The sequence below is a fragment of the Cebus imitator genome, unplaced genomic scaffold (genome assembly GCF_001604975.1).
Source record: "Cebus imitator isolate Cc_AM_T3 unplaced genomic scaffold, Cebus_imitator-1.0 Scaffold157, whole genome shotgun sequence".
NCBI lineage: Eukaryota > Metazoa > Chordata > Mammalia > Primates > Cebidae > Cebus > Cebus imitator.
In genome coordinates this window covers 963403-982057 of record NW_016107472.1, presented here as the reverse complement: position 1 = coordinate 982057, position 18655 = coordinate 963403, and the positions used below count along the sequence as shown (strand labels likewise).

General features: G+C 37.3%; 1 long non-coding RNA gene across 6 annotated transcripts in view; it reads right to left on the bottom strand.

Annotated features, from left to right (window-relative positions):
* Positions 1-18655, bottom strand: part of LOC108314593 — a 180369-nt gene that overhangs the window by 160502 nt on the left and 1212 nt on the right. For 4 of the 6 annotated variants that reach the window (XR_001829557.2, XR_005202623.1, XR_001829556.2 and 1 more), the window contains exon 2: positions 8317-8429. This is a non-coding gene — a long non-coding RNA (uncharacterized LOC108314593). The remainder of the gene's footprint in view (positions 1-8316; positions 8430-18655) is intronic. The other 2 variants (XR_001829559.2, XR_001829558.2) reach the window with 1 other exon arrangement.

Sequence of the window (18655 nt, the reverse complement as noted above, 5' to 3'; positions counted from 1 at the left end):
AAAAAATATAAACCAAAAAAAAAAAAAAAAGAAGCCACAAATATGCTTCCATGGCTACAGCAGACTTTGCTCCAGGAAATTTCCTGAAGACTGAGGAGAGAAGAGGGAAGCTTTATAAGTGTCCACTCTGCTTTGCTTTGAAAACAGTTTACAACAACTGGTTCTTGCACACCTGGTCTGGATGATTCAGGCTGGAGATTATTGATGAGCTGGCTGTGGCATTCTCCTTACAGACTTTTATTCCAGAGACCCATGAAAGGTTATCTCACAAGAACCACAAGTTCAACATAGAGCTGAAAACCAACCATCTTCAGTAAAATGTATTATGAAGGAAAGGTGGAAAAGAAGCAATATTGAGTATACTAAAATGAAAATTTCTGTCCATAATCATTTATTTTAGGATGGACCTTCTTTGTTCTCCACCTCCTTGAAATTGTTCTCAGTCAAAAGAAAGAGAAAAAACTCATTAGTATAAAAGAAACACAGCTCTGGCTCTAGAAATTCACTGTAAAGTGGCTCATATCTTACTTTCCACTATTTCCTAACAGGAATCAAACTTTGTAATAAAATCAGGGTTCTCACTGTTTTTAAACCAACTGCCATGTCCATGTCTCATTGCTTCAGCCCCCATTCCTTTGTCCCTGTTATCCCTACCCATAAAGTCACTTTCACTTAGGAAATCTCCTCCCTTAAGACTTAGTCCAAGCTTTAAACGCTAAAAGGTGCTGTTTCTCAGGGTTCTTAGGGCTCATATCAGACACTGAAGTGTAATTCCATACTATCAGGTATTTGCCAATGTTGGTTAAAGAGACCTGCTTAGACTGGATGAGGATGGGGATGCAAATAAAACCTGGGGTTAGAATGGTCACATGGTATGTCAAGAGAGATTGGCCTGAGGCTTTTTCAGAATTATCCCTTAAGTCTTAACAGCATTGTATAGGAGCAGTAGGTTAATTCTAAGATGCCTGCTATAGTTAGGCTTTGGGTTCCTACACAAAACTCATCTTGAATTGTAATATTCATAATCCCCATGTGTTGGAGGAGGAATCAGGTGGGAGGTGATTGGATCACGGAATGGTTTCCCCCATGCTGTTCTAGTGATAGTGGGTGAGTTCTCACGAGATCTGCTGGTTTTATAAAGCAGTTTTCCCTGCCCTTGTTGGCTCTCTCTTTCCTGCCACCATACGAAGAAAGCCTGCTTCCCCTTCACCTTCCACCATGATTTTAAGTTTCCTGAGGCCTCCCCAGCCATGTGGAATTGTGAGTCAATTAAACCTCTTTTCTTTATAAATTACCCAGTCTTAGATAGTAGATTTACAGAAGTGTGAAAATGAACTAATACAAGCCTAGGCAAAGCAAGAAAATGAAGAGTTCAACTAAAGTTGGCAAGTTTCCTGAAAGTGCCTGATGCAAGAATAACAAATAAAACAATACCTGAGATGGGCACTGGAATAAGTTTATGGAGAAAACTTGAAAGAATCTAATTGTCAGGAAAAATAGAAATTCAGAAGTTTTTTGTGCAGATAGACAACTAAAGATCAGATGAGACAAAAACTGTCTCTGAAGATGCCAGAGCTGACACATGACAACCTATGCCAAATTCTTCCTCCACCCCCATATCTTGGCATTTTACAAGTCTTATGGTCACTGGACCTGCACTGGGAGAACACAACCGTAACTCCAAAATGACTGAGTTTCTACCAGTCAGCAGAATGGGTCTCATAATGAAAATTAAGAAATGTGATAATAGTTATATTTCTTGAAAGCTGACTGTATTGACTGTATCAAGCCCAAATTCCTGTCATTTTCTGATACCCCACTATTAGGTATGACACCAATCACTACAACCTCCAGCACCCATGAAAAATATATTCAGAATTGATAGATAAATTTGAGGTAAAAACATGTCTACACAGTATGAATGTTTTCAAATAGTTGTCCTTGATGGAAATAATCTTGCATCATGTGTTTGAGTTGGTAGTGAAAGGAAGCCGAAATAGTTGATCCATAAGCTCTCTATGGTCACATCCTCACCAGACTGACCAAATTTATAGGCAGAATAGAAGCAGACCCAAGTTTCTGTATTTATATTTCTTACTTGAACTTCATGATGAAAAACATAAAACTGTTCTGAGTTATTTTAACATTAAACACATTCATCCTTGGAATTGGAAAATGCTAATGCTTTCCTACGCCCATATGCTGAATAAAATTGAAAGTAAACAGAGCTAGCATATTTTGGGAATTGCTACTATAGTTATCAAAGCAATTAAAAACGCATTTCAAGGTGGTTACTATAGTAGTATTTGTTGTTATTTATATGTCTAAAGTAGAGGCACTTCTGAAGTAGTATATCATACCGCATATATTATCAGCATAAAAACCAAGAAAATCTATCCATTTCATAAATATCTGGATTAGCCCTTAAGGCCTAAAATTTTTAGCTCCAACATCTTAAGGATGAAGTCCTTCCTGTACTATCACAAGCTTAATATTTTGAAATAAAATTACATTAATGGTAATAAAGTATAGTAGATTAAGAATAATTATGTTTGGTTATTTGAGTCATACCTACATGAATCTCCATTTATTTGATAAGATTGCCATAAACTTCTCATAAAGTAAAAGTTTTTTTAAAGAATTAATAGTATAGCTTGTCCTGGACTATAACATTGCTTACTCTGCCTGATATATTTATTTACCAATGTAGAAAGAGGAAAAAAATAAGCCCTGTTGTAAGAACCTTATTTACATTATGCTAAATATTATATTAAAATTCTTAATAGAATAAGAATTTGCTGTAAAGTTCCTCAGTCAGCTTATATTTTCCCATACTTATATAATTGTTTTTATATAATAATTTGTCTCTGCAACCACAGGGTAAACACATGGAAGACAGAGAAAAAATGTTGTATACTGTTCTTCATACCTCTAGGTATCATACACTTTTATAGGTTTGAGCTATACTTTGTACCTGGGAAAATCTCATTCTGTATCTCAAAAAGTTTTATGTATACTCCCCTTTTACTCGCAAACATGTGACCCATAGAGTGCCAAAAGAAAGTGCTATTTATGTAAAATTAGGCCAAAATTATTGAACAGCTTGTGATAGGCAAATCACAAAAGTGGCTATCATCCTTACAAATGCCCTAAGCATATTCATGGTGGCCATGCATCTCCTGTGAAAGAATGAAAGTCTCTGTGTAGTTTAAACGTACTTCAGGAAACTGTAACAGCTACACTGACATTTCCAACCAATCTCATATGGCCAAGATTCTTCCCCAAAAGGAGTCCTAATCTTGGATTCTGGGTTTTGACTGAGGGCAAACCTTATACTCTGTGTGTATTTCCTGATTCTGTGAAATAGATATGCTGCCCTACATTTTCCAGAGCTTTCCATGAGTGCTGCCTGGCATTATGGAAACACATTAGAAGGTCTCAGCTACCAACAAATAGACTTGTCTTTCTACTAGATGCCTGGGTTCCTTTCCTCGTGGTTTTAACTCCTGGTTTTCTATTTCACTGAATTTATTAGCTATATTCAGAGCCTAGAGCAATAGGGACTGAAATTTTTGTATATGTATTTACATAAGAAGATATCATCTTCTTCATCAGAGGTTTCAGTTTGATGAGTCTTGTGGGTTGTTTACAGTCTGCCTTGGGCTTTAAAGGAAACACCCCTTTGCTGGAGTGAATTCTGTGGCAGCTTGAGTGCTTGTTATGGCCACATCCCCATTCTGGTTAAAGCTAACAAATCTACAGACTCATTTTGAGGAAATCTGCCTGTGTCAGTTAACTCTTGTTTGTGACAAAGAACCCCCAAATCTCAGTGGTATTTATTGAGGTCATATATCAGTTGGGTCACTAGAGGTTAGCTGATCTAGGGTGGGTGATCCAGCTGAAACACTTATGTATGCCCTCCATGTCTCTCATTCTTTTCCTGGATTTAAAAAGCTGGTACAGGCTTGTTTTTCCCTTGGCAATGGCAGAAATGCACAAAGATAAGAAACATACAAGTTCTTTTCACTGAGACTCTATACTGGCATGTTGCCACTTCGTATCATTCTTTTGGCCAAAGTAAGTCACATGACCAAGCACAAAATGTAATCAAATAATGAGATAACATATTCTGCCTCTTCAGCAGGAGGAATGCAAAGTCCCATGGCAAATGGCACAGATACAGAATGAATAAAGAACTGAGGGCATTAATGCAAATTACCACACTGCCACAGCTTTTCCTTGCTGTGAACCATAGGATCACACTCCCTTCATCTGAGCCAAGAACAACCATCTACTGTGGCTATCAACTTATGAGGTAGCCCAACACAAGAGTTCTGTTCAATAAGGGAACTTGGGTTCCACCTAGGTTCTTAGAATAACCATACTATGCAAGTGCAAAGCTGCTAGTGAATATGGTTTCTATCAGTAGGTGGAAAAGCAAAGGAAATTGATATGTACCTTTCCTGGAGTGGTAAGAAACTATACTTTCTAACTCTGTCTCTTTGCTAGGGATCTTCCTGTCTAATTTCTGTGAGGCAGGAAGTGGCCAAAAGTCAGCTTACATTGATCTCTACTCTGAGACACATCTTTGTGTAAAGACCCACTCAGTGGTGAGAAAAAACTGCTCCTGGCCTCACCTCCAGAACCAGAAAATTAGTCCTAATCACACTAATTAAATACTGTGAGTGTTTTTGGGCTCCCATTCAAATTTTTAAAAGATATATTAAAAAATGGGTAAAGACAAGTAAGGGCTGCTTGTAGTTATTATGCAGGCCAATACTTTTACATTAGATTTTCTCCTCCCTACTCTTTTAAACTCAATTATTATTGATCATTCAGGAATTTACTAGCTATATGCTTACTAAAATTTTTGTGTTTGTTATGATGCCCCTGCCACACACACTAACACAATACTGTGGAAGGGGCATCCCAAGGGAGTTGTGCCCTTCATCAGAGATCACACTTCCCCAAATCCAACTCTGAGAATCCCCCCGCACACAGATAAATAAGTCAGGAATAGTCACTTGACACAATACCAGTTAATCTACCCATTAGCCAATGGCTAGGTGAGAAATATCAGCCTAAATGAGGTTTGAATAATTAGCTATGTCAGATTTAGTCTCAGACATTTGAATTGAAATCTAGAATGGGGGTAAGGAATAGGGAGGAAGACAGAGAGGAAAATAACCCCAGAGAGTAATCACAGTATGTCAGTGGCAGACCACTGGTGCAGGGATCTTTCCAGCTCCCTTAAATCCAGAACAAGTCTCCAGCTCCTATCTTCCTATTCATGTGTGGCATGAGCCTTTACCCTGGAGCTCCACGATATCCCATCTCTTGTATCATTAAGTGAATTCTAATAAAAACCCCCAGTAAGTCCATAACTGGAAATTAAAATAACTAAAAAAACAGCCATTTATTACATGCTCTATTGTGTCTTTTGTTGTATGCCTGTCTTCCTATTTAGTGAGACTATTAGCTCCTTAATGGCAGAGATACTATGTAACTTCTCCAGGAAGGTAACCCAGACTTCTAATGCATTGAGATTCTCAGAAAGAACATAAATTGGATTGACAGCAATCCCAATATTCTCTCTAAAATCAATTTTAAAATTATACCAAAATGTATTTGTTATGTGCTATTTTCAAAAATTATAGCTGAATGCTTTCTTTCAAGTGTGTGATGTCCTACAAGATGGCTTCCTGGACAGCAGAAAGAACAGAATAGTTTATCTAATTTATTATTTTCTCCAGCATTTGGCTTACCTCCACTAGAGACAGAGACTAGGCCAGTAACTTCTTTAGATCACTACTATGTGTTCACATCAAATGACTGCTGGGAAAACTTTTCATCCCTCAGTTCTTTGCAAAAATAAAAATCATACCTGGAGGTGAAACTAACAACAACAAAGCCCTACAGAGTCACTGTGAGAAATAAGGGTGAGTCAGAAAATACTGGGCAAGCATACTGTCTAATGTATGAACTCCTCTCCACTAGCCACACCCACTCTGGGAAGCTGAAGCTGAAGAAGCGGGGGATATTATCTCTGAACCTTCATCTGCACACCACATCCTGCCAGCATGCTAGAGGTTTGCTATAGGTAAGTATATAGAGTAACTCTACTAGGCTCTGTGCTATTTTGACATTTCAAACTATTAATCTTTAATAGAAAAGATAAATCAAAGGCAGGTTACCTTGGAAGTATTTTATTTAACAATATTCTTAAATTACATCTTACAACTTTGATCCTTCTCTGGAAAGCTATACTTGCATCTGAAACTTGTACAAACTTTTAAAAATTCAACTTTAACTTAAAAAATATTCAATACAAAAAGAAAGGCAACAATATGTTTTAAAAATGTATCAGGTTCAAAATCTTGCTATTTTTTTCTATTAAAAAATTTGCCTAATTATTCTTCCTAATCTCAGAGACTCTCCTGCATGTCCTTTCATATCAGACTGAAGTCCATACACTAGTCACCCCTGCATTTCTGTCCTTTGAAAGCCATGCTTAATCTTACATCTTATGAAACAATTGAGAGAAACTTTTTCTGCCAATTTCCTTCAAAACATGATTTATTCTCTTGTATCTTTCATTGCCAGAAAAACAGATATTGTTTCATTCTCTGTAAGAAATGCTATTTCTAGAAATCTCCAATTGTCACTTCCATTAGAAAATATCATCTAATCATTTCATACTCTAAATAAAAATTCAGCTGTTACTGTTCAAGAATTCTGAAATGTAATTTTTCTAGTCTCTGTGTCCATGGCAGTAGACAAGACTAATTTTCATCAAGGATATAAAATAGGGCAAGTGGAGATGTGGTCTAAAACCATATTATCACACACAAATATTGTCTGGCTTGCTCCCAAAACTACTCTCCGCCTATGGAGACTCACTCACTCTACTTTGAGTTCAATTGGACCTAGATGAGCTTGAGCTTGAATCAACCAGTGGGAACTTCCCCAATGGGAAGCATTTCCAGAATGTTGCTGGAACAATAGAGAAACATGCATTCTGTCTTTCTGGGATCATGAGTATCACATTTTCCAGTATCCATCTCACTTGTGATTCATTATATAGCAGCCATTTGGCTTTAGTAGAACTGACACAACCCCCAAATTCAGAGGTGGCTTATCCTGTTTAGTAGAAGCCAATCAATCAAGAGAGCTCTTTTCCCTCTTTCCCTAGATATTGAGTCCAGGATGGGCAATGACCTAAACTGGTCCTCACAGAATGGAATACAGAGCTTCTGTCAATAACTGAGGGGAAAGATTTATTCTCTTGCTCTGACTGATGTGGTGTGCATCTGTGAGGACTAGAACCATTGCAGCTCTAGGTGACACATAGAAGAGCTAAGAGAATCCCACAGCTGATCAAACCACATCCAAAGCTTCACTACATCTGGATTTTTAGCTGTTATGTGAGCCAATACATTTATTATTCAAAGCAGTTTGTGCTGAAGATCATGTAATGTATGCCTAAAGTTTTCATTAACATCTTTGCCATTACATGGCAAAAGCTCACCAGAGAATAAAGTCAAAGTGAAGAAAAGCAGCACTGGGAAAGAAAGCAGGATACATTGATTGCTAGTGACATCACCTGAGGTCCCTTCTTCATTGTAAATTAATGCAGTTTCCTTTTTTATTTAAATTAATCTGAGTTGGGTTTCACTACTGGCAAATGTGAAGTCCTGAGTAATTCAGTAGTGTTTCAAGTTTGTAGAATTTAGTGGCTCTGAGATGATTATCTGACTATTTTTTCAGTGAAAGGGGATCACCACAAGAACTAAATTTGAAAATAAAATCTAGTCTTTGAGAACTAAATTGAGTATAATATAGTCACTGATCAGAAAAACTAAATTTATTATTCAGTCCAAATCACCAATTCACTATTTTAAATGATAGTATTGGCTAAAAAATACAGAGAAAGTTTGAAAATGGTTTAAATAAATTCTGTCACCCTTAATACCTGGTTAATGCCTATTCTATATGTTCCTATAGGATGATCATTATTTGTGCTACATTGCAGGCTTCAAAGGAGGCTTGAGGCTCCTTGTTTCACCAAAACCATGAAATGAAGAAAAATTACGTAGATAAGGCCAAGAGCATTGCTGGGTTCCATTGTTAAAGGCTAAAACTTCCAATATGGCATAGGGGTTTGGCATCCCTGTGGCTTCATAAGTTATTGTTTCAAGAAATCTCTCTTTGGATCCTTTCTTTATGGGAAGATCCTACTTTAGGCTTTTCTTTTTTTCCATGTATCTATTATTGCTACAGGAACTTAGGCTCCTTTTTTCGTAAAGTTTTTCTTACCGTCTCCATACCTTCCTTGGCCTCTGCTGCTGCCACTCTCAGGCCCCGACGAATGGACAGCACATTCAAGGGAGTCAGACAAGCAGGCCACAGTTTGATGGTTCAAACTGAAACTGAAACAGAGAATAGCTGTATTAGATGATATCTCAACCAGCCTATGAAAACTAATCTCATGAGTCAATTCCATCCCACAATAAAGGATACCTCTACCATAATCTAAATATCAGTTACAGTAAATTGACATTACCCAAATACTCTATGATTTTAATCTCTCTAAGCCTCAGTTTCTCATTTGCATTAATGAAGATAATAATTGTATCTAACTCATAAACTAATTGTAAGAATTAATTGTATATATAGGACCTAGGCACTGAGTAAGCATTCAATATATGTTAGGTATTAAAACATATCTCCATCATGGCACTTATTAGACTATAATAGAATTATCACAGAAAAGGCACCTCTTTACAGGGCGGCAGGAGAGAGAAGTGCCAAGTGAAGGGGGAAGAGTCCATTATAAAATGATCATATCTTGTGAAAACTCATTCACTATCATGAGAACAGCATAGTGGCAACCTCCCCTCTCCATGATTCAATTATTTCCCACTGAATCCCTCCTATGACACATAGGGATTAAAGCAACTACAATTCTAGATGAGATTTGGGTGGGACACAGCCAAATCATATCATTCCACGCCAGCCCCTCCCAAATATCATGTCCTCACATTTCAAAATACAATCGTGCCTTTTCAACAGTCTCCCCAAAGTCTTAGCTTATTCTAGTATTAACCCAAAAGTTGAAGTCCAGAGTCTCAACTGAGACAAGGTAAGTCCCTTCTGCCTATAAGCCTGGAAAGTTGAAAGCAAGTTAGTTACTTCCTATATAAACTGAGAGTACAGGCATTGAGCAAATACACCTGTTGCGAATGGGAGAAATTGGCCAAAACAAAGGGGCTACAAGCCCTATGCAAGTCCAAAGTCCAAAATCCAATAGGGCACTCATTAAACCTTAAAGTTTTAAAATCATCTCCTTTGACACTATATCTCACATCCAGATCATGCTGATGCAAGAGGTGGGCTCCATGGCCTTGGGCAGCTCTGCCCCATGGCTTTATAGCCCCTCTCCTGGCTGCTTTTACAGGCTGGCATTGAGTGTCTGTGGCTTTTTCAGGCACATGGTGCAATCTGTTGGTGGATCTACCATTCTGGGGTCTGGAGGATGATGGCCCTCTTCTCACAGTTCCACCAGGCAGTCCTCCAGTGGGAACTCTGTGTGGTAGTTCCCACCCTACATTTCCCTTCTACACTGCCCTAGCAGAGGTTCTCCATGAAGGCTTCATCCCGGCAGCACACCTCTGCCTGGACATCCAGGTGCTTCCATACTGAAATCTTGGTGGAGGTTCCCCAACCTCAATTCATGACTTCTGTGCAGGCCTAACACCATCTGCGAGCTGCCAAGTCTTGGGGCTTGCACCCTCTGAAGCAATGACCTGAGGTGTATCTTGGTCCCTTATAGCTAAGGATAGAGCTGAAGCAGCTGGGATGCAAGGCACCATATCTGGAGGCTGCACAGAGCAGGGGAACTCTGGCCTGGCCCAGGAAACCATATTTCTCTCCTAGGCTTCCAGGCCTGTCATGGGAGGGACTGCTATGAAGGTATCTGACTTGCCGTGGACATATTGTCCCCATCATTTTGGTGATTAACATTTGGATCCTCATTATTTATACAAATTTAGGCAGCCAGCTTGAATTCTCACCAGAAAATGAGTTTTTCTTTTCTATCACATCATCAAGCTGCAAATTTTCCAAAGTTTTATGGTCTGCTTCCTCTTGAATGCTTTGCCACTTAGAAATTTCTTCTGTCAGATACCCTAAATCATCTCTCTCAAGTTTCAAGTTTCAGAGATATCCAGGGCAGAGGCAAAATGCCACCAGTGTCTTTGCTAAAGCATAGCAAGAGTCACCTTATTCCAGTGCCCAACACGTTCCTCATCTCCATCTGAGACCACCTCAGCCTGGACTTCATTGTTCATATCACTATCAGCATTTTGGTCAAAGCCATTTAACAAGTCTCTAGGAAATTCCAAACTTTCTGACATCTTCCTGTTTTCTAAACCCTCTAAGTCTGTAGGAAGTTCAAAATGTTCCCACATTTTCTTGTCTTCCTTTGAGCCCTCCAGACTATTCCAACCTCTGCCTGTTACCCAGTTCCCAAGTTGATTCCACATTTTCAGGTACCTTTATAGCAATGCCCCATTACCTTGGTACAGATTTACTGTATTAATTCATTCTCATGCTGCAAATACATATCTGAGACTGAGTAATTTATAAAGGAAAGAGGTTGACACGCAGTTCTGTGTGGCTGGGGAGGCCTGAGGAAACTTAGAATAATGGCAGAAGGCACCTCTTCAAGAGGAGCAGGAGAGTGAAGTGCCAAGCAAAGGCAGAAGAGTCCCTTATAAAACCAATAGATCTCATGAGAACTCACTAACAGGAGAACAGCATGGGAGTAACAGGCCCAGTTACCTCCCACTGGGTCCTCCCCATGGCATTGTGGGGTTTATAGGAACTAAAATTTAAGATGAGATTTGGGAGGGGACACAGCCAAACCCTATCACCTGTCTTATGCTACTGATGGGGGGATACTAAAATGTCTGAGGACTGAGAAGAAGTAGAAGAGACAGGAAGGGCTCTGATTATATATATATATATATATATATATATATATATACACACACACATATACATATATACACTTCTGAATCTGTTTTTTGTAAGGAGCCACTCCTCTGCTTGTCCCCCAGATCAAAATCATCCCAATTTCCTTAGAATATAACTGTCAGAAGCTTTTGAACCAAAGCAGCTCCATCTTGAATGGCAACTGGGTAAAATGAGGCTGAGACCTGCTGGGCTACAGTCCCAGCAGGTTAGGCATTCTTAGTCACAGGATGAGTTACGAGGCAGGCACACGATACAGGTCACAAAGAAAACGGGATGCAGTAAAGAAGCCAGCCAAAACCCGCCAAATCCTAAATGATAATGAAAGTAACCTCCAGTCATCCTCACTGCTCATTATGTCAATTATAATGTATTAGCATGTTAAAAGACACTCTCACCAGGACCATGACACTTTACAAATGTCATGGTAATGTCTGAAAGTTATCCTATATGGTATAACCCTCAGTTCCAGTTCCTGAGAAACCATTAATAATCCACCCCTTTTTCAGCATAATAAAGAAATAACCTAAAAATACCCACCAGTAGCCCCTGGGAGTGCTCTGTGAAGCAGCCCTTCTTTTATTCCTTTATTTTATTTATTTATTTATTTTTTTTTGAGACGGAGTTTCACTCATGTTACCCAGGCTGGAGTGCAATGGCGCGATCTCGGCTCACCGCAACCTCCGCCTCCTGGGTTCAGGCAATTCTCCTGCCTCAGCCTCCTGAGTAGCTGGGATTACAGGCATGCACCACCATGCCCAGCTAATTTTTTGTATTTTTAGTAGAGACGGGGTTTCACCATGTTGACCAGGATGGTCTCAATCTCTTGACCTCGTGATCCACCCGCCTCGGCCTCCCAAAGTGCTGGGATTACAGGCTTGAGCCACCGCGCCCGGCCTTTTATTCCTTTATTTTCTTAATAAACTTGCTTTGACTGTATTCTGTGAACTCACCTGAATTCTTTTTTGCATAAAATCCAATAGCCCTCTCTTGGGTCTGTAACAGGACTCTTTTCTGGTAACAAAACCACCCATTGCAAGTGCTTATTTCTTACAAACTTTGAGTAATATTAGTTTTTCAATAAAATCCTTGGACACTTTTAAAGCTGTGGGCTCCAAAATCCATCTTCTGCCTTATAATTTTATCAGTATTGGCCATAATAATGAATGTGTTTGGATCCAACGAATATTTTTCATACAAAATGAGAGTGCTGCAGCCTCACAATTTTGAATATTATTTGCAAAGTGTATAACCTATGAAGGCTTGGAGGAAATAGTAAAATTGAAAGGCAAGGAAAACATTTTTTATGGTGACGTTGTTTAAAAACTGGAGGAAGACTGTTTTTCATTTTTGGAGGGTTTGTGATCTCTCTAAATATGCCAACAAAACGAAGTTAAACATAATATACTTGTGTATTCGTAAACCAACAAATTTATTGTTGGTAAAAGGTGTTATAAATAGCCATCATATATATTTTCTCAAAATGTCCAATCCTCAAACTTAAAAGTTTATTATCATTTTCCCACGTAGCTTCAGTGTTTTCCAAAGATTTTTATGAAGATAGTTATTTAAATTTGAATCTCAGGAAGGCATCCTGTTTTGAAACTTTCAGCGTCCTTGGCATTCAGAGTATCATTCACTCAGGTACACTTCACAAACCTGAAAACACTGAAATTCTAAAATGTTGAAAAAACACTGGAGTCACTAAAAGAGATTTTAAATAAATCTTCTCTAGAGATTTAATACAGAGCAGATTAATTTTCTGCACAAATTATCTTGGGTACACAATTTGCAAAAAGGAACTAGTCTCTCAAATTTCCTTTATGCTTTCCCCTACTAGGTGATAATGTTTAGTATTTTTTTTACCTAGAGGCATGATCTGCTTTTGACATGGCTTACAAAGTTAGTGCACTCTGTCATAATGTAAATCCACATTCTTAAATACAAAACAAGTTAGCAAAGGTCTTCTTGTTCCTTTCTGCCAATTCCCAACAGACAAAAATAAATAATTAATTAATTAATTAAAGTAGCTCTTTGTTAGAGAAAGGGCTTACAGGGAGACAAAGAAGGACCTTGGTGGAGTTCATTGCTTTTCCTCTAACCCTAGCTTCCTGGATGAAATATTTGATCATATGCTTTTGCATTTTCCACTCATGTGCAAGAAATACGTAATAAAACTTTGATAAATGGAGCTCTTCCCACACTGCAACTTGTTGCATGACTTTGAAAAATTGTGGCCTGTTCTCTTAAAAACATATCGTAATGTACAAATACTATTTGCCATCCCTGCTTTATCCACACCAACCCTCAAAGATCTACACATTAAGAAACAGTACAGAAATCCTTCAGTTATAGAAATTCAGTGGTTTAGTTTTTGGGTTATAGAATTGCAATGTAAGAAAAATACACCCAAGGATTGTTAAGACCTAAGGACTTGTGTCTAGAAAATTAAGTCCAATTTCAAAAATGATAGCCCTGTATTCCTTGGGATTTTGAGAGTGTAATAATAATAACAATAATGGTAAGAGGCCTTCTGTGGTAGGCTGAATAATTGCCATCTCCCTCAAAAGATGTCAACAGTTGAATCCCTGGAACCTGTGAATGTGTTACATAGTAAAAGGGACTGTGCAGATGTGAATAAGTTAAGGATCTTGAAATGGGGAAAATATCCTGGATTATCCAGGTGGGCCTAATGTAATCATAAGGATCTTCATAATAGGGAAGCAGGAGGGTCAAAGTCAAAGAAACTGATGAACTAACATACCAGTCAAAGAACTTTTCCTCAGTAAGCTGAACTTTTCAACTACTTTTTTTTCCTGGGGGAGTATCTGTTGAGTCTGTTCATGGACTGAGGGTAAGGCTTGCCATAAATAGAGGGACTCTAATAGCATAAAGAGGAAGAAGTGAAACGTCTAATCCTTCTGTGATCTGGAGCAAAGCCTCAAATATATAAGTGGAAAGACTAGAAGGACCAATCAGATGGACCTAGCCCAAACTACTAACTTAGATAATCAGGAACATATAAAATGACTTTTGTTTTGGAGTGGTTTAGAGTGCGGCAATAGGTAAGGTATAAAATTTGAAAATTCCCCAAATGTAGGAAGAGGATTCAGACACATATAGCTAAAAAATTAAAAACCAAACAACCTAAAATCATTGCAAATACAATTATATAAACAAACACAAAAATAAAATAATCAGCTCACAAGGAGATATAGCGCTGTGATAGACACCAATTATGGTCACTTTTTTAAAAAGTGATTTAAAAATAACACTATGTAATTTTATGAAAATAAATTTGACAATCTAGAAAGATGAATAATTTTCTAAGAAAAGTTAAATGATTAAGGACTCAGAAAGAGACTGAAAATTACAGTGACCAAAAACTATATATATAATTGAGAAAACAAAGATCTTTTTTTAAAAAAGGTAGTTTTGCAGATAAGCTTTATACAATGCTCTCCAGAGTACTGTACAAGAGAAAATTTTCCTGACTAATTTTATGAAGCTAGCCTAATACAAATCCCAAAACTGGATGAAGATTGCACAAGTCCATCCCACTTAGGAATACCAATCTCACTTATAAAGCCAGTAAATTCCAAAATAAAAATATTAGTAAATTAAAACACATACTCATTAAAATAGTGATAAAACTAAAGAATTTTATCTAGGAATGAAAGGATGGTTCATCAGTAAATCATTATAACTCAATTTATTAACAGAATAAATAATAATTATGTTTATTTAATATATTTAGAAAGAGTATTTGATAAAATTTAATGTTTATTGGCAATTTTTAAAATACAATGCTTTACAAGCTGTGAATATATAGAAATTCTCAATGAAATTTTCGCAAAAAAACTAAAGATGTGATATCAAAAATTCAGAAATAAGACAAAGATGCATACTCCCATAAATATTAGTCAATATTTTGCTGGCAGTTCTGGCTAACTGTATTAGTCTGTTTCCATGCTGCTGATAAAGACATACCCAAGGCTGTGCAGTTTACAATAGAAAAAGATTTAATGAGACTTAAAGTTCCACATGACTGGGAGGCCTCACAATCATGGTGGAAGGCAAGAAGGAGTAAGACACATCTTACATGGATGGCAGCAGGCAAAGAGAGAGCTTGTGCAGAGAAATTCCAGTTTTAAAAACCATCAGATCTCATCAGACCCATTCACTATAATGAGAACAGAACGGGAAAGACCCACCCCAATGATTCAATCATCTCCCACGGGGTCCCTCTCATAACACATGGGAATTAAAGGAGCTACCAGAGGGATCTGAGTGGTGACAGAGAGCCAAACCATATCACCAACAAAATAAGAAAAAGAAGCAATAGATAAATACTGAAAAGAGAGAAAAAGATTATCGCTTGTGGTACTAGGAATGACAGGGCTTACAGCTGGTTTTAGGCACAACTGGGTCTAGGGACTGAAGAAAGTCCCTGGGCCTTTGTTATGCTGAACACTTATTTTATTTATCCTGTGCTCCTTTCAGGGATTGCTCTCCCCAAATCTACTTATGTAATTCCAAAAGAATTACCAATTACAGTTCCCCCCTTCTGTTTACAGATTGAACACACAATCTAGTTCCTAAAGTACCTAAAATTGATTTGTGTGTACTGTATAAACCAGAGATCCAAGTTTTTGTTCCATTATTTCCCCAATACCACATATTGAATAGTCTCTTTTCTCCCAGTAATCTGTTGCCAATCTGTAACATAATCAAATTGACATTTATGCATGAACCGATTTCTGGGTTCTGTTCTGTTTCCATGTTCACTTCATCTAATCAGTATACCATACTATTAATAAATTTCATCTTTTCTTTTACATTTTCTTGTATTCTCCTTTCTATAACATCTAATTCTTCAGTCAATTCCATTATATTCTGATTATGTGAGGGTTTGTTTGAAACTGATTATGGTTCTGATGTGAATTTCCCATGTAAATCCATGGCTTGGTATAGAAGAAAAAACTGAAGGGAAATGAGAATGTGGGTATACAGGAGACCAGGAAGACATAAGCCCCTGCATATCCAGTGAAGTAAGGGCCTCAGATTTCTACCATTTTGCGGATTTGGAGGTTAAAGGCAAATTTTATGTAAGTTTCAGGTGCAGAATAACTTGTCTCACAACTGTATTACACAAGGGTTTATAGAAATCTCTTTTAAGTTGCTTTGAATGTAAATTGTCTAATCTTAATTTTTTGCTCATTTTTCTAACAAATTTTGATGTCTAATTGAATTTTACTTCATTATGAAAACTTTTTCCTTTAATTTTATTGGCTGTTACCTGCTCATGTATGGAAAAGTAGTACCTATCTTAGACAAATAGCTAAAAACATGAAGTGACATGTATTTCATATGTGGTTGTATGTGTGTATGGATGGTAAATTCTCTAACAAATACTCCAGAAACTATCTCAAAAGTTACCGCTTCCCTGATTTTGTACTTCTACTCCTTAAGGTGTACTATTTATTCTATTATTCTTTCCATTTGGCTAGTGTGTACGTGTATATATACATGTCTAATTAGTGCTCTTATTAAAATCTAAGCCCCTGGGGAGCAAGATCTGATTTGAATAAGTTTTGAATTTAGTCTAGTGATGAGTTCAGTGTAATTTTCAAGTTCTTAGGAGTTAGGTATTCTTTGCTTTGTATTCCCGGGTCGTATATGCCACATGTGTACACAGCATAATTTATTCCTTTATTCCTCTCTTCCAAGACACAGTCAACTCTTTGGAGAAAAATGCCAATTCCTGTTTATGCTTAGTTTCTAAGTTCCTGGCAATCTTAAATGTCCAATAATTATAGTTGGTATGAAGATACACACTTAGTACTTGTTGAATAAGTAAATAGTATAGTAGAAAGAGGCAGACAGATGAGTTTGAAAACAAGTTCTGCTAGTTGTGACACTGGATAAAGTATTTGAAGTCTGTGTCCTCATTAGTAACATAGGTATATCATATTTGCTACTAGTTTGGCCTCTTTTAGAGTCTTGGGAACTGTTAACTATTTAGAATCTGTGAAGGCAATACACCAAGGGACTAAAAGAAGTATAAAAGTCTGTTAAAATTCTTCTCTAAGCAGTCACTTTTATTTTCATTTTCTATCAATCTTCCTTTCTTCATCATCTTCCCTTTCTCATCATCTTCCCTTCCTTTCTTACTTCAACTTGCTTATTTTGTTTTCTCAATTCTGCTAATTGCTAACCAAGAAAACATCTCTCTTGCCCCTTGACATAAGAATGGAATTCTTGGTACCTCTTTTGGAGTGTTTTTATCTGCCGGTGTGGTCAAGGTATTGTAGATGTGTAATGTAAATATGAAAATTCAGGGATTTCTTAGAGAAAGAAGATTCTAATTCCGGTTTCTAATCTCAGAACAACAGGAAATAACCACCATCATAAATATGAGCAGTAATACCTAAGGCTTCATCTTATCATTATTTGAATTAAAATATTTTGCACTTTCTAGTGTGCCCTATCATAATTTTAACTCTCATGCCAATATATGGAATAATATCTTTAAAAATTTGTTGAAAACAATGAGTTTTAAGAATGACTTGGAAAAAGTGGTCATTGCTCTTTGGAGAAATTATAGGATCAACTATTTGAACATCAACATTAAATTTTACTGATTTTTCTCATGTGCTGCTGATTGTTCTACATGGAATAATTATTAGTTACTAAATCACTTTTTTTTTTTTTTTTTTTGCAGACTTTATTACCGAATCTCCTTCCTCATTATTATTATTATGTTATTTTTAATTTTTTCTTTGAGACAAGGTCTCGCTCTGTCTCCAGGCCGGAGTGCAGTGGCTGGATCTCTGCTCACTGCAACCTCTGCCTCTCAGGTTCAAGTGATTTTTCATGCCTCAGTCTCCCTAGTGGATAGGATTTCAGGTGTGCGCCACCACACCCAGCTAATTTTTGTATTTTTTAATACAGAAAGGGTTTCACGACGTTGACCAGGCTAGTCTAAAACTCCTGACCACAGGCAATCCGCCTGTCTCGGCCTCCTAAAGTATTGGGATAACAGATGTGAGGCACCACACCTGGCGAATATAACTTTTTAGCTAAGGTTTATGTATGTTTAAAAGTGTTTTGGTTTCCAAACTCACTAGCAGTTACCAGACTTCAAATTTGATGCCCATACGATAATTTTCTGGATTCTCAGAGCTTCGTACATATAATCCTCACAAGATAGCTTTAATGGTTTTAATGAGGTCAAGGTCCTTACATTTTTTTTTTTTACCAGGTCCAATTTATTTTGCTTAGGTTCAGTAAAAACCTCTAACCAGGCATCTTAAGGTGAAAGCATGCTCTGTCTTCCAAGGAAGCCTGGGTTAAAATCTAGAGGACTTAAGTCTATTGGAAACTATACATCAAATCCATGTCCTAGAAACAACGTCATTTTCAAATCTCAAGTATAGCATATTTTTTTGTATGCACGGTATTTTTGATAAAGCCCCTTATTTTGTGACAAACTATTGCTATATCAGCTCCCTAAAAAAGTGCAACTTAGTTTGGCACTAATTATTTTTCTTCTTTGTATAGTGAAAGGCGAATTTCCCCACCCTCCCATTTTGGTCACTGTAAGGGATCCTTTTTAGGA